Source organism: Acanthochromis polyacanthus, chromosome 10, assembly GCF_021347895.1.
Source record: "Acanthochromis polyacanthus isolate Apoly-LR-REF ecotype Palm Island chromosome 10, KAUST_Apoly_ChrSc, whole genome shotgun sequence".
Classification (NCBI taxonomy): Eukaryota; Metazoa; Chordata; class Actinopteri; family Pomacentridae; genus Acanthochromis; species Acanthochromis polyacanthus.
Window position 1 is genome coordinate 453,448 of NC_067122.1, and position 24,982 is coordinate 478,429.

General features: G+C 39.5%; 2 long non-coding RNA genes across 2 annotated transcripts; both read left to right on the forward strand.

Annotated features, from left to right (window-relative positions):
- Positions 1-517: 517 nt before the first annotated feature.
- LOC127535811 (uncharacterized) lies at positions 518-4,560 on the forward strand. Its single transcript, XR_007944689.1, has 2 exons — positions 518-1,243; positions 1,967-4,560. It is a non-coding gene; the product is annotated as an uncharacterized LOC127535811 (long non-coding RNA).
- An 11,992-nt stretch (positions 4,561-16,552) lies between these two features.
- LOC127535912 (uncharacterized) lies at positions 16,553-23,434 on the forward strand. The gene is made up of 2 exons (XR_007944790.1): positions 16,553-17,460; positions 22,809-23,434. It is a non-coding gene; the product is annotated as an uncharacterized LOC127535912 (long non-coding RNA).
- The last annotated feature ends 1,548 nt before the right edge of the window (positions 23,435-24,982 follow it).

Consider the following 24,982-nt stretch of genomic DNA (forward strand, 5'->3'; position numbering starts at 1 on the left):
AAAAGATTTTCGCATCTCAGCTGCTGAAACTTGGAACTCCATCAGAGGAGTCATAGGTGTGTTGGTGGCCTCCCTCACAAATCCCTTTCTTGAAACTCCCTCAGAGGAGCCACTGGTTGTCTTGATGGTCTCCATTACTAATCTCTTTATTGCTACTCTTTCATAGTAGTCATTAATGTCTTGGTGCCTCCCTCACTAGTCTCTGTCGAGCAGCTCCATCAGGAAAGTCATAGGTGTCTTGGTGGCGTCTTTCACGATTGTCTCTCTTGTAACGACTTCATAGGAGTCATAGGTGTCTTGGTGGCCTCCCTAGCTAGTCTCTTTCCTGCTCAGTTTTAGATGATGTGTGTTTTAATTACAATTAAATAATCTTGGGTTGTTTGCTGTTTATTTCCTGTTTTATTGTGACATTCCCTCTCATCTTTACTTCCTGCCTCATAGCAGCTGAAGCATTTCTATCTCAGTGCAAACGTATCGACCGCTTACGTTACGCCTATAAGGTATCAATAGCTTTGTATTTCGTGTTCGTAACTGCACTAAGACTCCCTTTAAAGTCACTTTCTATCCGTGGTAGATCCCCTCATTTCCTTCTGTAACCTGTTGCCTTGTTTAAAACCACCTGTGTTCTATTTACGGAAGTACTTGGGGAGTATTTTGTGCAGTTTATCAGGATGAAGCTGGCGCTGTGTGAAAATCAAACCATTTTGCTGAGAAACACAGATCATAAACATGTTTTATAGTCTGATTAAGTAGAAGTTTAGATAGAAGTTCTAGTTGCTGCATCATCCTCCTCCCTACACCTCCCGTTGTTTTCTTATTTATCACCATCACTGACATCTCTCACCTCGCTCCCCCTGGCCTCCCCCGAGCCTCACCTGCCTCCCCCTTCACCTGTTCCTCCCCCTCATTAACACCGAGCCCTGACGGATGTTGAGGTGAGGCCCGACTCGCCCCTCAGCGTCGCTCTTGCCCCTGTTGCTCGGTGCAGGAAACCCCTCACCTCTCGGCAGGAGTGGCAGTCGGTTCCCCCGCCATCTGCCGCCTCGCCGCGACCCTCCGCCGCCGCCCTGCGACTCCCGACGCAGCTGCTGGGCCGAGGTGATGATGGGAGGAAGACCTGCTGCTGCATTCAGGGCCCACCAGGAGGGTCGTACGGGGGAAACACGAGGCGGTGTTCAGATGGTCGGAGCTGCAGGGAACGAGGCCGTAAATACCGACGCAGACAGGCGGAGGAGATCAAGAGGTACGCTCTGAATAGTATGTTCTCTGACTGTAGTTCTGATGTGAGGTTGTAATTTTAACATCCAATATAGTCACAGTATCCCACAATGCACCAGGAACAGGAGTGTGCAGTGGATGTTCACTAACCAACCACATATAACACCATGGATTACGTCAAAGGAGAGATTCCCGACTTATTGTCTACGATCTGGATGTATTTTATACTGTTAAATTTTATACCGTTAAAACACATTTTATCGCGTTAAGACATTATTTCTAGGGTTAAGATGTATTTTAGTGTAAAGACGTATTTTATTTGACCTCACATCTTGTATGTTTAGTGTGTTGTATGTTTTGTGTTGTATGTTCAGCATGTTGTAAGTTAGATATGTTATATATGTTCAATTCGCTTTTTGTTCCTCTGTTGTATCTTCAGCCTGTTGTATGTTTTGTGTTGTATGTTCAACATGTTGTATGTTTTTTGTTGTATGTTCAGTTTGTTGTATGTTTAATGTGTTGCATGTTTTGTGTTGCATGTTCAGCGTGTTGTATGTTTATTGTATGTTGTGAGTTGTATGTTCAGTGTGTTGCATGTTTTTTGTTGTATGTTCAGAGTGTTGTATATGTATTGTGTTGTATTTCCAACATTGTGTATTTTAAATCATCATGCTTTGTATGTTTAGCGTGCTGCATGTTTCGTGCGTTTAGTTTGGCATGTTACACTTCACATGTTGTGTGTTTCCAGACTCTCCAGTTCCGTGTCCTCTCTCGGCGTTTAGAAGCAGCTCTTCTCGCTGCCGATGATGCTGATGATGCTGATGATGATGATGAGGATGATGCAGAAGACCACGCAGTCATTATCATTCACTTCACTCCCACAATCCTCTGCTCCAACTCCAATTAACGTGTGATTGTATGCTTGGCATGGAAAACATAATTAACAACCTGCGTCTCTGCCAACCTAAGCAGCCAACACGCTATTTGTGCAGCGCGTCGATCTGAACGCAGGAAAAGCAAACGCAACAGCAGCAACAACAACAACAACTCCGTGTTCTGGGTTCAGAGGCAGAGCGGCGGCTCGGTGTCCCGCGAGGGAAACCGCCGTTCACCGTAATGGCGGCGGCGGCTCGGAGCTCTTCTCTCTGATGGACTGCAGGCTGCTGAGGGACGGCGCTTTGTGGCGTGGACAAGAGGAATTATGGGAGAGCACGCCAAGAGAGGCCCGGGGGGAACCGTGGATGTGTGTGTGTGCTGTTAATTTGGTCTTTTAAAACACACACCGAAGGATATCTGTGAATCAGAAACACAAATGTGCTCGTCGGACCACATGAAGAGACGTGAACAGTGGTAACATACAGAACATGCTGGCATACGTGATGAGCAGCCTGATGTCCTGAAATGAGCACCGGGTCAAAAAGTCCGTTTCTATTTCTGCCACTGCGACAAAAGTTTCTGATTTGGACAAAATAAAGAGTTTACTGAGAGGATGATTTTACCTCAAACACATTATAGCACACCAACACACCAACTTTATAGTAAAAAAAACCCAGACATGTTATTTTTAGTGCTTAGTTTCGTAATTAAATACAAATACTTTAAAATGCTTTGTAAAAAATGGTCATGTTATGTGCATCATAGCTAAAGTTAAAGGACAAATTAGATTTGAGTTCAACAAAATTTGAAATTATACCTCAGGCTAAGCTGAGGAGTGTAGCCGTTATTTATTCTCTTTTTCTATCAGATTTAAAGACAAAATGCTTCAAAAATAATCTATATAAGATATACTTTATCAGAAAGGAAACTTGCCGGTAAACTAATGTCTTTAATTGTTTAATAGTTATTGACAATTAACCAGAATGTTTTGCTAACATTAGCCACAATATTTAGTTTTATCTCTTAAGTTTTAGCTAGCATTACTGAAAATGTTTTAGCTTTAAAACCAAACTGTTAGCTAAAGTTAACCAAACAATTTTTGCTTCTAAGTTGAATTGTTAGCTGACTGTAGCCAGAAAAAGCTAACTTCTAAAATGATGTGTTAGCTGACCCATAATATCTTAGCTTGTAGACGGAAATGTTGGCTAACATCACCTAGTTTATTTTAGCATCAAAACTGAACTGTTTGCTAACATTAACCAAAATAATGTAACTTGTAAACTGAAGTGTTAGCTAACATTAGCCAGAATACGCTAGTTTTAAACTGAACTGTTAGCTAATGTTAACCAATATGGTATAGCTTGTAAACTTAAGTATTAGGTAACATTAGCCGGGAATATTTTAGCTTTAAAACTGAACTATTAGTAAATGTGAACCAAAATATTTTAGCTCACAAGTTGAAGTGTTAGCTGACAGTAGCCAGAATAAGCTAACTTCTAAACTGATGTGTTAACTGTCATTAGCCAGAATATTGTAGCTTTAAAATTGAACTGTTAGCTTATATTAACCAAAGTATTATAGCTTGTAAACTGAACAGTTCGCTAAAATCAACCAAAATATTATAACTTCTAAACTGAAGTGTTAGCTGACAGTAGCCAGAATATTTAGCTTTTAAACTGAACTGTTACTTAATGTGAACATTTTTTTAGCTTATAAGTTGAAGTGCGAGCTGACAGTAGCCACAAAAAGCTAACTTCTAAATTGATGTTTCAGCTGACATTACCCAGAATATTAAAGCTTGTAACGTGAAGTGTTAGCTAACATTAGCCGTCATATTTTAGTATTAAAACCGAACTGTTAGCTAATGTAAACCAGAATATTTTAGCTTTAAAACCGAACTGTTAGCTAATGTAAACCAGAGTATTTTAGCTTTAAAACCGAACTGTTAGCTAATGTAAACCAGAATATTTTAGCTTTAAAACTGAACTGTTAGCTATTGTAAACCACAATATTTTAGCTTTAAAACCAAACCGTTAGCTAATGTAAACCACAATCTTTTAGCTTTAAAACTGAAGTGTTAGCTAACATTAGCCAGAATATATTAGCTTTAGCTTGTACTGGTGAGCAAATGGCGACAGGGTGATCAAGACCTCATAGTGGAAGCCCATGGCCACATTTCCTGTAACCTGGTAGCTTATTGTGGAAACCAAACATTTTATGACCGTTTGTGTCTAAAATGAACAAACCTCACCTAAAATATAATTAGAGGATTTGTTGTTTTTTTATATTTGCAGAGCGTTTTTTACAGCATGCATACTCCTTGCACACTTCATTCCAATAGTGGAAGTGTAGTATATTTTATGATTATTGTTGTTGTTGTTATTTTACCTGTTCACTGTGGTCTTTCCTAAATAAATAATTATATCCCTGAGGTTACAAGAAACAAATCTTAACCTCAGCTGTTTATTCCTGCTAACACTACATTTCAGACAAACACAAAATCTCTACATGTGATCTCAGACATCATATTTGTTGTGCCGTTTGCTTCTAAATGTGTTTGTGTTTCTGTCAGTCCAGAGTGGATCCAATCCTACTGCAGGATCGCATCACCTTCATACAAACAGATGAATCTCTGCAAAACCCTGAAACTAAAACGGGTTTTCTGTGTACAGCAGCAGTGGAACACGTGTGCGAACAGCCTGACAAACATGATTACTGCGTGTGTGTGCGTGTCGGTGTGTATCCATCATGTCCGAGTGTGAGAACAGCAGCCGAGTGTTTGTAGATTCAGCAGAAAGCGGCTGCAGCATCTTCTTCTTCCATTTTTATTTATCGGGTGGCGGCGAGTCGCTGCTGCTTATTTACAGCAGATTGTTTCTCCAGATGTTTCACTGGGAGAGAAATCCCCAAACACACACTCTGGTCTCTGTCCAGATGGAAGTCATTCTTTATAAGACTCTATAATCCTTCTCTCAGTGAGAGGAAACAGGGGAAGGTGAAGTGAAGCGTCTCCTCCTCCTCGTGTCACTGACGTTCTCCAGTCATGTCTTTTCAGGCCCAGAATTCATTTTCACCTGAAGAGAAGTCTGATAACGGGCCGGTGGGGCGGCGACGTAACGGAGAATTTAACGTTTGAGCTTTTCAACAGCTCAGATCAACCATCGGTTCAGGTTAACAACAACAGGTGAAGATAACCACGACTCCCACGATGCATTTCAACAGGTCATTTTGCATCTGTATGAATTTGTTTTTTAGAACGAAAGCCGTCGTATGACTCGTTTAAGTCATTTTGTGTCTCTGGAGTAGTTCTATGTATGAAGCTCTTTTAAGTCATTTTGCATGTTTTTGACGTCATTGTCTCTCAGAAGCCTTTTTTTTTTGTCTCTTTGGAGTTGTTTTGCGTCTCTTTGCGACTGTTTTGTAGCTCTAAAGTCGCTTTGCTTGTCTTAGAAATGGTTTAGCATGTTTTCAAAAATGATTTTGTGTCAGTGAAGAGATGCTGTCTCTGAAGACATCCGGTGGGTCTTACACAACGATCTCAAAAATGCCCAAAATTATGAATATTTTTTAAGTGATTCTCTGTCAGTAAAGTTGCAAAAGTCATTTTGCACATTTTAGAAATGTTTTTGTGCACTTTTTTAGTCATTTTGCATCAGTTTCAAGTCATTTCGTATCATTTTGAAGTTGTTTTGTGTCTGTGTCTATATGTTTTATCGCTGTGTAGTCGTCTTTTGTCTTTGAAGTCGTTTTGTGCATTTTTGAGGTAATTTCACGTTTTTGAAGTCATTTTGAATATTTTTGAGGTCATTTCACATCTTTTTGAAGTCGTCTTATGTCTCTAAAGTGGCTTCACTTTACAGGCCCGATGCTGATGAATCTTTTATTTACATAACTTGAGCTAAAATGTTTTTGCAGCTCGAGTTGTGTGTAAATGTTCGCTTGTTCTAATTGTTTCTTGACATCAGACTGATTACTCCAAACCTTTGTCACCTCTTCAGCTGCTAAATGTTGGTTTAAGCGAGCTAACATAAGTAGCTGCTGTTTTATTTCATTAATTCACTGATGTCATGTAAAAATAATCACAGCTGCTAGAGAATATTCTCTAGATTAATGAAGGAAACGTGATTTTTATTCCAAGTTAAAACTGACAGCTGAGGAGGAACGATTGTTTTAAATTGTTCATCTGTTCAAAAATGAGCCCCGACTTTGATTTGCAATTTGTCAAAAGAGGAGAGAAATGAAAGAGGAGCAAAACTTCAACGTGCATAACAAAGAGGTTTCATAATATTCCCAGAGCTTTTATTGGAAAAACATCCACCTCTCTCAAGTCCAAGTTTCCTGTGAGGTTTCCACAAAACAAGAGCTGATTTTTTTTAAGCTGCAGTACAATAAAAACAGCTTTGTTCTGGGTCTTTGTATCGCTGTTCCTCAGTCAGTGTGGGCGAGGGGGAGAAAAATAACAACCAAAAAGAAAGAAAGGAAATGGCAGATTGATGAAAAGCCAAACGGGTCCCAGGTTGACACGTTCTTCTTCTCTCCACAATATTAAAAACTCCCACACGTTTCGGGAGGAGGGCAGAATTAGCCTTGCCGGGACGCTCTGGAAGCCGCCGTAATGACTCATTTGTTTCATCCTGATAGATGGCTCTCCGGATGCAAGAGGACCTCGTTTAAGAGGAACGGGTGAAGGACGCCGCCGTCGTCGCCTTCTTCAAAGCCGAGCAGGCCGCCGGGGGTCGCTGTGAGGGCCGAGGAGGAAAGAAACCCTCCTAACGTGGCGCCAACGCTCACACATCTCCTCGGCGTGGTCGAGGCTTTGAAGCTGCAGCTAAACAGCGAGCAGGAGGGCAGGTGGTGCTGATGAATATTCAGCCGGGAGGCGACGCCGCTGCCAAACAAACCGCCTGTTTGCTTCTGTCACCTTCCAGATTCTGATAGACTGTTTTATTAGTTTTGACACGACAGCGAAGCGTTCTGGTACAGATACCGCCGTGGCTTGGAGAAAACACACCAAATCTCTGCACACTTGTGATTTATTTGACCCTCTGAATCCCAAAACACACAGTAGGGTTTAAAAAAGCTCATCATCTTTAGAAAATACTAAATGACACGATTTAACATTTTGGTGCATCCTGAAACCAAACTCTGAGGAACGCAGCTGTAATTTATTCCCTTCTATTAGATTTAAAGATGAAATGCTCCAAAAAAACCTTGATGCGATATACTTTATCAGAAAAGAAACTTACCAGTAAACTAATGTTCTTAGCAGTTTAATAATTATCAAAAATTAACCAGGATGTTTTAGCTCCTAACCGTGTTAGCTAACATTAGCCAGAATATTTAGCTTTATCTCTGAAGTTTTAGCTAACATTAATATTTTAGCTTTAAAACTGGAATGTTAGCTAACAATAGCCAGAATATTTACTTTTGTTTCTGAAGTGTTAGCTAGCATTACTCAGAATTTTTTAGCTTTAAAAGAAAAGCTGTTAGCTAACATTAAACAGAATATTTTAGCTTATAAGTTGAAGTGTAAGCTGACATTACCCAGAGTATTATAGCTTGTAAACTGAAATATTAGCTAACAATAGCCATAATATTTTAGCTTTAAAACTGAACTGTAAGCTAATGTTAACCAAATTATTATAGCTTCTAAACTGAAAGCATTAGCCAGAATATTTCGGTCTTTTTTTTGCTCTGAAGTGTTCGCTAACATTAGCCAGAATATTTAGTTTTTTCTCTCTGACATCTTAGCTAACATTAACCGGCTGTTTTAGTTTCTAAAATTAAGTGTTAGCTAACATTAGTTAGAATATTTAGTTTTTTTCTGAAGTGTTAGCTCATATTAGCCAGACTATGTAGCTTTTTTCTGTTAAGTGTGAGCTAACATTAACCAGAATACTTGTTACTTTCCAAAGTATTAGCTAACATTGGTCAGAATGTTTTGTTTTTTTTCTAAAGTGTGAGCTAACATTAACCAGAATAATTGTTTTTTTCTGAAGTGTTAGCTACCATTAGCCAGGATATTTTAGCTTTTAATGTTAAGGGTTAGCTAACATTAGCCAGAATATTTTTTTTCTCTTAAGTGTTGGCTAACATCAACCAGAATATTAGCTTTTTTTCTGTTAAATTATTTCATGACTTCATTACATGAAACAATTAATGTAAATTAACTGTGAAGCATTGGATGTTGCTTTTAATATCAGTTTGCTTGAAATCCTCAGAAATGTGTAAAAATAATTTTTAAAATAACGCTTTTTAAGATATTTTCTGACCTTACAAATCCCGTCTTTTCATAAGATGTGCCGTCATCCAACATTAAGTTGAAACCACATAAAGTATGACATGCAGCTGTAAACACTCCTGTACTCTCTGATTAACCGCCAGCTTCAAACAGCCTCCTACAAGCGGATAAATCCCTGGCTGTGGTTAATATCTCCTCCAGCAGGAGTTCCTCATTGGTCCTCAGAGAACATCTCGACTTCCCACGTCCCTCACATGCTCTGTGGGCCGCTGGTCGCTCTGAACACCGTCTGTGGAGAAAACACCTCCACTGTGGAGAGGTCACCACCATGTTGTTGTCAACGGGCTCCAGATCTGGATTTATTCCCAACAGCTTCCATCTCCTCAGCTCTGATGAAGACTGCTTGAATTCACTGTATTTGGAGAAAATCATCCAACGTCTTCATCAGGATTGCTTTAAAATCTGTTTTAGAATGTTGATCTGACTCACTAGATGTCGAAAGCAGGTTTATTTCTGCCATTGGCCCACAAAAAAACTCTGAGCAGTAACCTAAAGATTTCAAGTTTTCCTGAAGATCGTGCAGTAAAGCAGCCCTACTAATGTTTTCAGTAAATTACCTACATCCTCACAACATTTGTTGTTGTTTTGTTGCATTCGATGTTAAGATTGTGGTTGAAGCTGGTGGATTCTACACTGCAATGAAAATACGCCGGAGCTTTTTCCCTTTGTCAGAAAATGATGACGAGTTGTGGTCGGACCATTCTACACAGTATTCGGACTGTTTGGATTGGTCCAACTATTATGCATTTTACGCAACTTTCCACTTCAGCTAGTTCCATGTCACTGTTTTCAAATTCCCCTTTTCTACAGGAACTGTTTCCTGTGAAACACGGCAAACTTCTTTCCTTGTATGGCAGAATGGTGATGAGGTGCAGTCAGACCATTCTATACAAAACTGTGTCAGTACAAGAGAGTGATTCGTCTATGAAAGACTATTTCCCAACATCGCCATCGACAACGTAAAAATTCACCTTAAAGGCCAACAAAACAAACCTCCATCGCTCTAATTCCTCCATCCTCACACCCTTTGTTGTTGTTTTGATGCATTCGATGTTAATGTTGTGGTTGAAGCTGTTGGATTCTACACAGCAATCAAAATACCCCAGACCTTTGTCCCCCATCAGAAAATGACGAGTTGTGGTCAGACAATTCTGTACAGTGTTGTGTAGCTTTCTTCTCTACTCCCACTATCGCCGTGTCACGGTTTCCAAATTCCCCTTTGCTACAGAAAACGGCATGAAGAATTACTGAGCAGCACCTACACAAGTTTTGGAATGAACTGTTTTCAGGGAAACGCAGTAAACTTGTTTCCCCGTAAAGCAGAATGATAGTGAGGTGCAGCCAGACCATTCTACACAGAAGTAGACAAAAAGACAAAAGTCTGGCTGACATACTGGCTGATTTGCAGTTAATAGAAGAAAACATTTATCTGTCTTGATTTCTTTGTGGTGGAACAGATTAGCGATTAGCATTAGCATTACAATTTAAATTGTTTTATTTTTGAATTTTTATTTCTTGCCAAATTTGGGGATTTTTTTTTTTAATTTTGAGGGAAATTTTCAAGCAATCTTTGGAATTTTCTTCCTGAAGATTTTGCATTTTTTATTTTTAAATTTGTGGAAATTTTTGCAGAATTTTTTCATTTTTTTCCGACGAGGGAACAATATTTTTTGGTGCCCATAAATGAAGACAACGGGAGGGTTAAGACTGCATCCCAAGAAATGATACTCCTATTCTTTATAAAAGGCAAATAAAATAATATGTATATAATGAGTAACTCAAAACCAACTATAATTCCAACAGGTTTTTATCTGAAACGCTGATTCCCTCCTCAGACTGAGCTGCGTTTATTCTGAGAACAGGCCTGTAAACTGTAAAGTGGGATTTAACCGCGGCCAGCTGCTGAACATTAGCGCTGATGTTTTACGGTCGCTCTGTAAACCTGCAGCGCGTCGTGGAGGTGGAGGATAATTCACACTGACTGCTTTACAGTGAGGGTGGCGGCATGTGGGCCGCAGATGAACGCCAGCAGCTCGTTGGTTTGAATCCCTGGGCAGAGGCTAAAACACATCAGTGCAAATGAGCGGCAGCAGCAACCTCTGGACACATCTGCACCGACGCTCTGACTGAGGAGCTTTAACCCCGGTGTCGTCCTGTGGGGCAAATCGACTCATTTTAAAGTCTGAAAATGTGGAAGAAAGTATATTTACACAGTGGAACTTCAGTGACAACATTTTTGGGAAATCTTTGAACATTTTTCAGTGGAAAGAAAATATTGTTTGTGAATGTTCTTGAAGAAAACATAAGACATTTTACTGATATATAGGATTTTTTTGGAAGGTTTTTCTCATTTATTGAAAATATTTACAAGAATTTTGTGGGGTTTTTAAAACTTCTAAAGAATTATTGGATTTTTCTAAAGTTTTTGCAAATTTTGGGATTTTTTTTAGCTGAATTTTTGGATTTTTTCAGACACGGAAACAATATTTTTTGATGGAGGGTGGGTTAGAAAACCACAGCAAAATCCTGATATCACTTTCTGCAGCTGGAAGCACCTGAACACATCCCTGATGGTTGGAGAAAAACACGCAACACAATCATTGCTTTGTTTCTTGCAGTGGAACCACAATGCGTTTCCAAATGATAAAATGTCAAAATAATGCACAAAAAAGTTTGGTCGAGGTGGAAATAAAGTGCAGGGAGAAGCGAGCAAAGCCTCATTCAGGTGGGATTAACGTCCACTTAGAGGTCTGAGGAAAGACGTTCAGAAGTCCCCGGAGAAAAAAATCACATTTTTAGGATTCTCGGTAATCCAGTGATGGTTTTCTGTACATCCAGCAGCTGCTCATAGAGTTCAGCTGCTTAAGAGGACCTTTAAAACTCAACAAATCCCGGTTAAAAACATCAGCACATGCATTTCATTATCAGCCTTTAAAATATCTAAAATTCCCCAATAAAACACTCAGACGACGAGCTCTGTATTCACAGCAGGGCTGAAAGAAAACACTTATTGTGTTAATTGTGGATTATTATGTGTCAGAAAATGATGAAAAAGTCAATCAGTGCAGCCATGATGCAGACGTCCACAGACCCAGTCCATAGGTCCAGAACTGAGAAAGTTCTGCTATTCTCAGCTCATTTTAGAACCATGTTCATCAGTTAGACTGATGGCAAATCACAGCTGGACGCAGTTTAGTTTTGGGTTTGTGTTAGTTTTTGATTGTTCCTTTCCTGTTCAACTTAAATCTAGAAATATTTCAGTTATTTAGAGGCGATATAGTTCAGAATAGTTAGATACTTAAGTGTGCTTAAGTCTGTAAGTGGTCGTGTTGAAAAGTTTTCCCAGATCAGAGGTTTGTTTCTACTATTGGCTCCCAATGGAAACCAGTTCAGACCTCCTTTTGGCAAACACGGCTGATGGGAAATGTGGTTTTTCCTTTGCAGAAACATGAGCGCTGACAGCCCAGTGATGTTAGCTGCAGATGCGTTCAGGACCCTGCGTGTGCTGTGCAGGATTACCTGATGATGAAATAATAGGTGAGGCTGAGCTGCAGTTCCTCCCGTCCACATGGCCGGTGGTGGGCTCTGATCGATGGACGCTCTGCTGTCAGGACCTCAAACCTCCTCCAGCTGTGGACGCTTACGGAGCAGCTCAGAACGCCGTCGATCCGCCATCACCGACAGCAGCGATAATCAGGCAGGAGCTGGGTGGAGGTCAGAGCGTTGGGAAACTCCACTTCTGGTTTCTCAGGGAACAGTTGAATATTCAAACGTAAATGATCTGTTGGAATCTGCAGCAGTCTGGAGCCTGGAATCCACATTTAACATGATTCCAAGAGTCCACAGCTGTTAGCAACAACGGAGGCTCCACATACTACAGATATTAACCATCTCCAGACTTCTCCTCTCCTCTATTCATCACTAAAAAGATGTCTCACCATGGTGGATGGATCTCCAACAACCTCCTCCTCTGTTCTCTGTTTCTGAGCCGAGCTGACTTTATTTATCTAGTAGCTTTGATTTGCCTCTCAGTGTCTCATTAAATCAGTTATACTGAAGAGGGAAGAGGCTTTTTGCAGTATCTGCTGCAAAATATTTACTTTTTGGTCAATGTTTAAAAGACAGATAACGGATGAAGTGTTTTTTAAAGAAATTATATTCAAAGTGACGGCAAAATCTGATTAAAAACTACAATTTTGGTCACTTTCCTAATGGAATCTGACTATTGTGGCTGATAAATGGCGTCATTTTGTCAGTTTTCACAAAGAAAACACGCCTTTCAACCTGCCAGCAGATTGAGGTTAAGAGGAAACATCCACTCCAAGTCTGACTGAAAAAAAGGACTGAAATCTTGGCATCAGCGGCAGCTACGACTTACAGACGTATGTTCTGCCCTCTATCCAGAAAATACCAAAGCTGGAGTTATTACATATGCACAGCTTCGACAGATAAAATCCTGCAGGCGGATCCAGTCGATCAGAACCGGATCAGAACCAGATCTCCGTGACCATGACGTCCAAACTGGCCGCCGTCCCCTCCGGGTTTCAGACGCTTGTTAATTAATTGTCTCTGCACTAACATCTGTCGTCTCTGGAGTCCCACCGCACGCTGCTGCGATTCAACATTTATACACGACTCCTTCCAGCAGCCGCACTTTTAATGATGAAGCATATGGAATACAGCCGAGCAGAAGAAGAAGGAGAAGAAGGAGAAGGTTTCGTCTGCTCTCAGCTGTGAAGAGCTGCACTTCACAGGAACTAAATGCTAAAAACATGGAGCAGATCAGGAGGTGAAGGACCAGAATCCTGATGAGGAACAATCCCCACCATGTATTTAAACTTCATGTGATAGATCATCATGAAGGAAACATGAACAGAACTAAAATGACCATAAAAGGTTAGCTGAAAGACCAAAAACTGAGCAGCAACCTTATAAAAACATATCTTCGCAGTTAAAAGAATATAAATATATGTTTATGTGTTTAATGAATATTTAGATTGGCTCAGCTAACGGTTCAGTTTAGTACAAGTTTAGTCTGCTTTCTGTTATTAAAAATACAAGTTCACTTAAAATATTAAATTATCATTTCCAAAATGCTTAGGTTAGCTAGTAGTTTAGCAGTAAAACTGATTTGTTTAGGTTCGCTAATGTTCTGGTTTAGCATTGAAATCATTTTGTTATGGTAGCTAATGGTTAGGTTAAGCAGTTTGTTTAAGGTTAGCTAATGCTCTGGTTTAGCACTGAAAAGAACTTGCAACAGGTTAGCTAATGGTTTAATTTAGCAGTTTGGTTCAGGTTAGCTAATGGTTTAGTTTAGCAGTTTGGTTCAGGTTAGCTAATGGTTTAGTTTAGCAGTTTGGTTCAGGTTAGCTAATGGTTTAATTTAACAGTTTGGTTCAGGTTAGCTAATGGTTTAATTTAACAGTTTGGTTCAGGTTACCTAATGGTTTAGTTTAGCAGTTTGGTTCAGGTTAGCTAATGGTTTAATTTAACAGTTTGGTTCAGGTTACCTAATGGTTTAGTTTAGCAGTTTGGTTCAGGTTAGCTAATGGTTTAATTTAACAGTTTGGTTCAGGTTAGCTAATGGTTTAATTTAGCAGTTTGGTTCAGGTTAGCTAATGGTTTAATTTAGCAGTTTGGTTCAGGTTAGCTAATGGTTTAATTTAGCAGTTTGGTTCAGGTTAGCTAATGGTTTAATTTAGCAGTTTGGTTCAGGTTAGCTAATGGTTTAATTTAACAGTTTGGTTCAGGTTAGCTAATGGTTTAATTTAGCAGTCAAAACAGTTTGGTGCATGTTAGCTAATGATTCAGTTTGGCAATTTAAATAGGATCAGTTTAGCTAATAGTTAAGATAAGCAGTGAAAACTTTTTACTATAGGTCACCTAATGGCTTAGTTTAGCAATTAAAATAGTTTAATTGAGGTCAGCTAATGGTTTAGTTTAGCAGCTTGTTTTAGGTTCACTTTTTAGATTTAGGAATAAAAACTGTTTTATTTCTGTAGCTAATGGTTTTTTAAATCAGCAGCTCAAGACTCCGTAAGAACAGGACAAAGATCAAAACGGTATCTGAAGGTGAAGGGCTCATTAGAAAGGTTCTAGGGATTGTTCTGAGGCAGGTGCTCTAGAATGACTAATTCTTTCCAAACAGAGTTCGGTAAATCTTTTTGTATTTTTCCGGATCGCAGAAACTCAGAATACTGCAGAGTCAGTTTCTTCCAGCGGCTGATTGATGCTCTGAGTTTCTAAGAATCGGCTGAAAGTATGAGCGCTGCTGCAGCTTCCCTCCTGCTCGTCCTACATCTGTGCTCCTGCAGGAGACGCCTGCAGAGACTCCGCCAGAGGAACAGATTCTTCCTCCACCTCCGCTGGCAGCCGGCCGGCCTCGTCCCTCCGTGTTATCGTGAGCGTTGGCGGGCGTGTGCGACGCCCCGCCGCCTCTTTATGTTTGCCCCGTTTCCCTCCAGCGAACATCGGATGTAACAAAACCAGAGGACAAAATAAGAACATTACTTTTTAAAGACGTGTCCTGAAGACGGGAGACGGTGATGCGCGCTGACAGCGGCTGCTAATTGGAGTAAATTAATTTACCTCGGGCGCCGATGTTCGCACAAAGCGCCGCTCGCCGCGTGAATAAGTGATGATCGGCAGCGGCCGTATAAGCCCCGACTTTTTGAATCATTTAACGCCGCAATCTGCTAATTAGCGGGGAGAAAAGCCAGCTTTCAGCCACAATTAAGATGGGCCTCTGTCAGTCAGGGGGGTGGGGAGGCAGAGGGAGCGCTTCATTTATTCATCCTCTGAGCAGATGCTGAGTGCAGTGGGGGTTTGGATGCAGGGATGGAGAGGGAGCTCTGGGATCTGGAGGGGGTTGGCGTGCGGTTGGTCGGAAGTTTTCAGCTCCTCTCCTCGTTGGGCCTCGGAGGAGCAGCGAGGAGCAGCGAGGAGGGCCGCCACCAGCCCAAACAAAGCCCAACAAAAGAGCTGAAGTGTGAGGCGGGAGGGTGGAGGAGGGCGGTGTTTAGCTTCTCACGCTGGGAGGGTGTGACACGCCGAGTGTTAACCGGTTGTACAGCCTGAAGGTCAAACACGCCGCCGCAGGTTCCTCAGACGCCGCCGCCTGGCAAACATCCAGCCGAGCCGCTCACAGCGTTTATTAGAGATCCTCTGGAAACGTCCTGGTCACTGCAGCTGCTGGAGGTTTGACTTTTAGACAAGTTTACTGTTAGTCACCCTTTGGTTAACCCTCATGTCGCTCTGCCGGTCAATCTGACCGATTTAAAGTTTGAAAATGTGGGAAAATAATATATATTTTCACAGTGAAACTTCTGATGTCCACATTTTCAACATTTTCGGGAAATTTTTGAATTTTTTTGTGGAAAAATAGAAATGTTAAAAATGTTTCTTAAGAACATTCACATAAAAATCAACCAAAATTTCGCTGGATTTTGTTTTAACTTTTTTTCTGAATATTCTTTAAGAAATATCAGAAGTTTTACTGATATATACGGAATCACTTTAGATATTTTTACTCATTTGTTGAAATTATTTACAAGAATTTTCTTGCCAAATTTGGGGGATTTTTTAAAAAAAAATTTAAAAGGAAATTTTTAAGAAACTATTGGAATTTTCTTCCTGAAGGTTTTGCAAATTTTCAGAAATTTAGGGAATTTTTTGCAGAATTTTGGGACTTTTTCAGACAAGGAAACAGTATTTTTTAGTGCCTGTAAATGAAGACAACAGGAGGGTTAAAGGCAGGTTTCTTTTTAAAAATCACCAAATTAACTTCATTTATCAGCCAGAAAAGTGCTGAACTCAAATCTGACTTGATCCTCCTGTAATATCCAGAACTTTACTACTTCTTTGTACCATTCACATTGTCTTTTATTTCTCTTGCAGTGTTTTATTTTGGACATTTTTGAACTTCTTATTTTGAGCCCTGCACAAGAATTCCAATGTGCCTCAACTGTGTTTCCAGAGAGAAACTAACTCCAACCTGCTGGATGAATAAGTAAAGTCAGCACGGCTCAGAAACAGAACAGAGGAGGTGGTTGTTGGAGATCCATCCGGCATGGAGGAACATCTACTGATGAACAGAGGAGACACTTGTGTCTTTCTGTCTCATTTTGTGGTGTTCTGTGTCTCATTTGTGTCCCATTTGTGTTGTTTTATGTCGTTTTGTGTCTCATTTTGGTCACTTTTTTTGCATCTTTGGCATATTTAGTCTCATTGTGGTCATTTTTGTGGTTTCATGTCATCTCCAGTCTTCTCCTCTCTCCTCTGCTCATCATCAGTAGATGTTTCTCCATGCTGAATGGATCTCCAACAACCACCTCCTCTGTTCTCTGTTTCTGAGCCATGCTGACTTTATTTTATGGGTGATGAGTGAGAACGTCGCCTTGTTTTTGGTGAACATTCACATGACGTGTGATTTTGATGAAACATCTCGAGTTTTAAGCTCAGAATTGGTTCATTTTACAAACGGAACCTCACCGATGATGCGTTCATGGACTGTGGGAAAGTTGGAGAGCCTTCTGTTTGGTTCATTTTGGTGATTCCTTTAATCAGACTGTGTGTTTTAAACCGGACGGAGCTTCAGATGGATCTACTAATGGACAGTTGAAGCAGTGATTCAAAGATGGCGGCTGCAGTAAAGCGTGGGACGCTGCTGTAAACAAACGGCGTCGTAAATCAGCGTACAGTGGAAGGAGGGTTCAGGGATCTCCGCCCAACATCGCCTCAGCCTCATTACGACACGCTTTCCTGGCGACCCGGTCAATTTATTCACGCTCAGGCCCGCCGAGTCCTGCCCCGGACATCCGGCGCCGAGCATGATCACTGCTCAGCACCGAGACTTGGAGATGAGCGGCGGGCCGGAGGTGATGAATATGTTAAAACGGGAAGCCCCGAGGATTTATGTCCGACACGGAGCTGGGAATGTATGCATGGAGGGCCGGTGTTTATGCAGAACAACCCACCGCTGATTATTTATGGACTACAGGAAGTCCCAACCTGCAGGACAAACAGTCCGGAAAGTAAAAAATAAAAGATCCAAGTCATGTCCAGAGGTTATTAATCCTGTTTTAACCCTTTTATGCATGAATTATTTTTTAATAAATAGTTTCTTTTATTATTATTATTATTGTTATTATGTAAAAACTCATTCTAAAACGTGTCTGAGTAAATAAAACATCTCAAAAAATGTCTTAAATGAATACAAATTCCAATAAATAAATAAATTAGCCCAAAACAGATCAAAATGGTTAAACTATTCAATATAAAATATTTAAGAAAAAAATTAAGAAATTAATCAAATGTCAAAAAATATAATTGTCATATAAATACATATTAATTCAATAAATAAATTATAAAAATTCTAAAACAAATCTCAAAATGATTAAAAGGTTTTTATAAAATAATAAAATAATTGATAATTAATAAAATGTCGAGTGAAGTGGTTAAAATATTTTAGAAAAAGTCAAAAGATGCAACATAATTAATCAAATGTCTGAAAACATCAGACCCTTTAATAAAATATCACAAAATCATAAATTATCTGAAAGAAATATCACAAGGGTTAAAATATTTTTAAGAAACGTAGAAACAATTAAGAAATTAATCAAATGTCTAAAAAATATCAGACTCATATTATTAAATAACCACATGTATCAAATAATTACACTAATAAATAAATAATTAAAAATAATGATCAAAATGATTAAAATGTATTTATAAAATGTCTAAAAAAGTATAGAATAATATAATTGAGAATTAATAAAATGTCTGAAAAAAGTCAGACTCATATTAATAAAATATCCCAAAACAACAAATGAACCCAAAGATCTCATCAGTGATTCAAAGATTTTATAAAATGTCAAATTCATAGTAAAAATTATCACAAAATAATAATTTATCCCAAAAATATCAAAATGGTTAAAATATTTTATAAAATGTAAAATAAATAAATGAAGAAATAATTTAAATATGAACATCAAAATGATTAAAATGTATTTACAAAATGTTTGAAATATATATAAAATAAAATAAAAATAAAATAAAATCAGGCTCATATTAATGAAAAATGTCACACAATTAAAAAAACTATAAATTATTCAAAAATTATAATAAAAATGATTAGATAGATATTAATCAAATGTCTAATAAAACATCTGCATCAAATGTTTAGAAAATAATATAAAATGACACAAATCATAAAATGTCCCCAAAAGATTTTTAAAAATGAATAAAATGTTTCTAAAATCTCCAGAAAAATGAGTGAAATATTTGTTTTCACTCTTTGGAATCATTTTTTCTCCAGTAATTTTGCCTTTTTATGTAGTTATTCAGTATTTTTTAGGTTCTTTTTTACATCTATTTGCAGCGATTTTGTGTCTGTTATCATTTTGCATGTTTTTTGTTGTTTTGTGTGTCCTCGTAGTCATTTTATGTGTCTTTGTCGTCATTTTGCATCTTTTTGTAGTCATTTTTTGCAGTTGTTTTGTCCATTGGTCGTCACTTTTTGTCTTTTTCTGTTTCTGTTTTGTTTTATTAGCCTCGTAGTGATTTTGCATGTTTTTGTGGTTGTTTTCTGCCCATTTATATTGTTTTGTGTTGTTTCTGTTGTTGTTCTGTGTGTACTCATTTTATGTCTCTTTTTGTGGTTGTTTTGTGTACTTTCGTACTTGTTTCGCATCCTGTCACATATTTTTGTCCCTCTGTGGTCAGTTTATGTGTTTTGGTGTCATTTTGTCCATTTTTGAAACAGTTGTGTCTCTTTAGTCATTTTGTGTTTCTGGTTTTAGCTTTCTGTCTGTTTGTGTTGATTTTGTGTCTTTTGTGGAGTTTTGTTTGGTCTTTCTGTGGTCATTTTGGAGTATTTTTCATCTTCTAGTGATTCATCGGCCGATTTTTGTCTCCAACCCAAAGATCTTTGGTTTTCTGTCACACAGGAGGAAAAAACAGAAAATGTTCGCGGTGAAGAAGCTGCAGTGACACAACGTAGGAGTTTTTCGATATAAAACAGCTGAAGATCAGTTAAACAGTGGAATCGATGAAGAGTTTCAGCTCCAGGAGCTTCTTCTGCTCAGGTTTCAGCTGAGAATCCTCTTTTATCTGCTGCTCTGGACCAGAGCCAGACCAGCGGAAGTATGAAGGTGTCAGTCAGACTCCTGATCCTGGATGGTTCTCTGTTGGTTTGGCAAACGCTGGCTCCCCCCCTCCCCTTCCTTCAGAGCTCTTTCACTTTGATCTGAAAGTCTTTGCAGCCTCATTGACTGTAATGAGATCTGGAGAATCCGTGAGGACGGCGGGGATTTGACGCCGAGCCGAAAAACTCCGGCCGGGGAATCGGCGGCGGGCACAAACAAAATCGAAAGAGGAGCGAGGAGGAGGAGGAGGAAGATCTCAGATGGCTTGGCAGGCGGTTTGCCTTCACCCCTCCCTCCCCCTCCTCCATCCCGCCGTTAATTTCCCCAACGTCGGCGCTCGGGGCTGGAGGGGGAGCCGAGGCTGGCACCGAGGCTGCTGGATGTTTCTGCGGCGGCTCCCCAGACGAGGAGGCGGCGCTTCTGTAATCTCACCAGCTGACTGCCGTCCAGTCCATTAATCAGCCAGTCAAGGTCTGAGCGGCCCGGCGGACCTGAACGCACCCCGAGGTGGAGGAGGAGGCGACCGCCGGGTCGGGTCAAGGAGACGACGTTCACAAACCTGCCGTCCGTTAACCTGCGGCCAATCAGCAGGCAGAACACGGCTTCATAGAATCACAGCTTTAAAACACCCAAACTGCTCTTCAGGCCTCAAGAAAACCTTTCTGCTTCCACATCACTTCACAACGATAGTGTCTTTGTGTCGTTTTGTGACTTTTTGTTCTTCTTTTGTGTCTTTTGTGGTTCTTTTAGGTCTTTTGTAGTCGTTTTAAGGTCATTTTTTTGTCATTCTGCATCTTTTTTTCAGTAATTTAGAATTTTTTTGAAGTCATTATGGGTGTTTTTGAGGTCATTGTGTGTTTTTACAGTTGTCTTTTGTCTCCTTGTAGTCGTTTTGCATCTTTTTTGTAGTTTTCTGTCTTTTGCAGTATCTGTTTTGTTTTTTTTACAGTGGTTTTGTGTTGTTTTGTTGTTTTTGTTGTTTAAGGTCATTTTATTGCCATTTTGCATCTTTTTGAAGGGATTTGCATCTGTTTTAGTTGTTTTGGGTCTATTTGTAGTAATTTTGCACCTTTTTGAAGTTTTTGTAGTTACTGTGTGTTTTTTGGGTTGTCTTACGTCTCTCTGTTGTCATTTTGCAGTTGTTTTAGGTCATTTTGTTCTCAGTTTGCCTCTTTGTGGGGTCATTTCAGATCTTTATGTAGTCACTGTGCGTTTCTTGAGGTTTTGTGTGCCTGTGTGATCATTTTCCATCTTTTATTTTGCATCCGTTCAGTTTCCGTTTGCATCTTTTGTGGTCATTTACAATTTCTTTGCAGTCGTTTTGTGTATTTTTGCAGCAGTTTGTACTTTTTCTAGTGGTTGTGTGTGTTTTTGGTGTTCTTGTGTCGTTTTTGTGTCAGAAATATGAAAACATTTTCAGTGAAACACAAAAACTCTGACTGAGACCATTAAATACCAATCAGGTCCAGTTCTGCCTCCTTAGCGATCAGAGGCGTCCAACAACCTGCCTGACTGAAAACAACACAACAGCCAGCCCAGTTCATCCATTAGACTTAAAACCAAAACTAAAGATGCTATTCGACAATATCAGACAATTTTAAGGAGATTCTGGATTTTTTTTAGTAAAAGTTTAAATAAAAATTTCTGACACAAAGTCTTCCAATCTTTTGTCGCTTATTGATGCATTTTACAGCCACAACAGAACATGTTGGTCAAACATTAATCCAGAGTCATCACTGCATTATATCTTCTTTAAAAAAAACATTAGTGTTCATTTGATTTTTGGCTGCTTTACTTCAGCTGTCAGGCCCCCCCACCTCCACCCAGCTGGCAGTTCTTCCTCCTTTTCCCTTATTAGGGCATCAGTGAGGTGTGTGCTCTGTGATTGGATAATCAGCTGATCACCTGCAGCAGGAAGTGGTTTCACCTGTCTGCTGCCATCACCTGTCATAAAAGAAGGTTCAGGTTGATGCTGGAGCTTTTCGCTGTTCAGTCGGTCGACTCAGAACAGCCTTCTTCTGATTCTGCTGTTTTGCTCGTTTTAATCTGTCTGTTGCCACTTCCTGTCTGAACCTTGGCATCTGTTGGGATTTTACAGCCATTTCGCATTTGTCTAGTTGATTTGTGTATTATTGCAGTCATTTGTGGTGCTTTTGCATGTTTTATAGTTTTGTGTCTTTTTGTTATTTCATATTATTGTCATTTTGCGTCTTTTTGGAGTCAGTTTATGTGTTTTTGTAGTCATTGTGTGCTTTTGCAGTTTTTCTAATTCTGTGTTTTCTGTAGTGGTTTTGTTTGTATTTATTCTTGTTTTGTGTATTTTAGTCGTCACTGTACATCTATCACAAGAGTTTAGAATTTTCTGACCTCATTTTGCCTGTTTGTGGCTCTGTTACAGGTTTTTGTACTTGTGCACCTGTTTTTGTGTCTCTTTGGTCATTTTGCATCTTTTTGGTCTTTTGTAGTCATTGTGTATTTTTTCAGTGTTCTGTCTTTGTGCTCATTTTGCATTGTTGTGCTTTTGTGTGTCTTTTATAGTTTTGTGTCTTTCAGTAGTCATTCTGCATCTTTATGTGGTCATTTTGCATTTCTTGTCTTCTGTCTTTGTAATTTGTTTTGTGTCTTTTTGTGCCCGTCTTCCATCTCTTTGGTGTTTCGTTAGACCTTGTAGTTTATGGTATTTCAGACATAATTGTATGTTTGTCTATAACTGTTTCGTATTTGTCATTTTGCGTCTTTTTCTAGTTCTGTTGTGGGTTTTACTTGGTTTTGCATTTGGTGTTTGTGTCTTTATGGTAATTTGCATCTTTTTGTAGTTGTGTGTTGCTGCAGTCGTTTTGGATGTTTCTGTGCTCGTATAGCATTTTTTGGCAGTCATTTTGTGCATATTTGAGCCACTTTGGTTCTTTTTGTAGTCAGTTTTGTGCCCCTTTTGATTCGTGTTGCACCGTTTCATAGATGTTTCTCATTGGATTTTTATGTAACGTTTTGCTCTGGTACTTGACGCCGGGTCAAGGAGACAATGTGTTGTCTTTAAAACAATTCTAGAAGTGAAGCATTATCATGTGCTGTTTTGTGGTCATTGTGCGTTTTTGGCAGCAGTCTTGTCATTTTGCATTATGTTATTGAGGGTTTGTTTTTGTATGAGTTCTGCATCTTTTTGTTGTTTCTTTGTTGGCATTTTGCGTCTTTTTGTAGTTTTGCCTTTCCTGCACTCTTGTCCTTGCTAATCTATTTTTTTTTTTTTTTTTTTTGTCGGTGTTCTGCAGCAGGAAGTGGTTTCACCTGCCTACTGCCATCACCCATCATAAAAGGTTTGGATCAACGTCGGACTGTTCCTGTTCAGTAGGTCGACTCAGACCAGCCTTCCTCTGATTCTGCTGTTTTGCTTGCTTTAATGTCTCCTTTGCCACTTCCTGTCTGAACAGCTGGTTCAGATGATCTCCACCATCACCTGTCGGGATTCCTGATGCTGTCATCATTCCCCAGAAACTGTCATCGAAGTCCTAGTTCTGGTTTCATGCTGTAGCTTTAAGCTTTTAACTCTAGTGTAAATTGTGCTTCTTGGTTGTGTAGTTGCACCAGAGTAGTTTGTTCATTCTGTCACTTTACTTACCGTTGCTTCCTGTGTTTAGCGTAGCTGCTAATGAGTGCTTTGTGATCATGTTTTGTGCATTAGCTTTAGTCTCCCTGCTAACTTTCAGAGCCCAGCGACGCTCGGTTCTGGTTAGTTTCCGTCTCCCTCTACTTAAGTCTGCATAGTGTTTGTACTTCCCAGACTGAATTATTGTACTATAATTCTCAGTCAGTCCCATAGTTATCGCCATTGTACCTTATTTGCAGTCCTTACCCTTTAACTCTGATTATTCATTGTGCAATAAACTTTTAAACTCTACCATGTGCTCTGCTTTTTCCTGTGACATAAATTGAGCCAAAAATGAAAATAAAGCTTATGCATCTCTTCCCAGTGAGACTCACTGTTTAATACCACAGCTAACTGCTTTTTTTTTTTTTTTTTTTCTACTGCTGGTTAGTTTCTGTTATCTAGGTGCAATGGCTAGCTAGTTTCTGCTGTTGGCAAGGTGCAACTGCTGGCTAGTTACTGTAGTTTACTATTGTTGGCTTGCTACTACTGTTCCCTAGTGTATGCTGTGAATTGCTGTCCGTGTAATCTTCCATTCAAAATAAAGTAGCTGGTAATATTAAAAGATGACATTGATTAGAGTTGCTAGTTTATCTAGCTGCTGTGGTTAGCTAGTCTCTAGTGTCGGCTAGGTGCTGCTATCAACTGATAGCTAACTGCTGTTTCCTGGTGTCCACTGTTAGCTATATGCTACTGTTTGCTAGCTGCTGTCCCGCTAATCTTCCATTCATGTAGCTACTGTTGACTTTCATGTCTCTGTAGTCATATTTGTTTTAAACCGGTGTTTTTGTCCTTGTATGCATTTTTGTGGTCTCTGTGTAAGCACTACATTTTTTATTTTTTTTTATTTTGCTGTTTTGTGTCCACTTGTTTTGCGTCTTCAGTGTTTTTGTGCATTTTGACAAATACAAAACTTGGACACTAAGGCTACGTTTATACGAGGACCATCTTAACAGAAAACGCAAAAGTGGCGTCTTGTCGTTTCACGTTTAGACGAGCGGTTTTGAAGGAAATCTGCGTATATACGGTGACTCTATAGTGTGTGGAATTCGATTGGATATGCATGCCAGGCAGCTGGGTGGTGCTGTGATAAAACTCTGCCATGTCTACGTGCATGCATACTATCTCCCTTTTCGGATCTCCGCCGCAGTAAATGTTCATGAATGGAATCTGTACAGATTCTGTACGTTTGTTGGTACGACTCCTGTAGTGTACATAGAGCTGCCAGAGTTGCTTGAAGGTACGAAGGATGGAAATAATCACACATCTTTGTTTACGTCCTTGTACCGGCCGGCAAACCAAAGCACGTATGTGACGTAATCGTATACGCGACGTGGTCAGATCTCGGCAAAGTTTTGCTGTTTAGACGGAAACGTAACGGCAGAGCGTTTTCTACTTTTCCACTCTGGAGGCCGGTTTCAAATTTTTGCTTTTTTTAAGCCCCAAAACGCCGTCCTCATATAAACGATAGGGTGTTTTGTTGAAGTAATTTGACGTTTTTACCTGCAAGCGTCCTCGTGTAAACAGAGCCTAATGCTAGCAAAAAAACAAACACTGGTGTTAGCTTACTTCAGGGGTTAGCTAGTGATGCTAAAAGTCCCTTTAAACAGGGAAACTCTGACCCTGTTGGTCATTTAATGAGCGGTCATTTTACTGTTTTAACCCATTTGATTATCGGATTTTAGCAGTCCATTGGTAATAATACACAAATCAATAGTTCTATTTGTGGTTGTTTTGCATCTTTCTGATTTTCTTCTGAATGTTTTTTGGTGGTTTTGTGACTCTTTGTAGTTGTTTCTG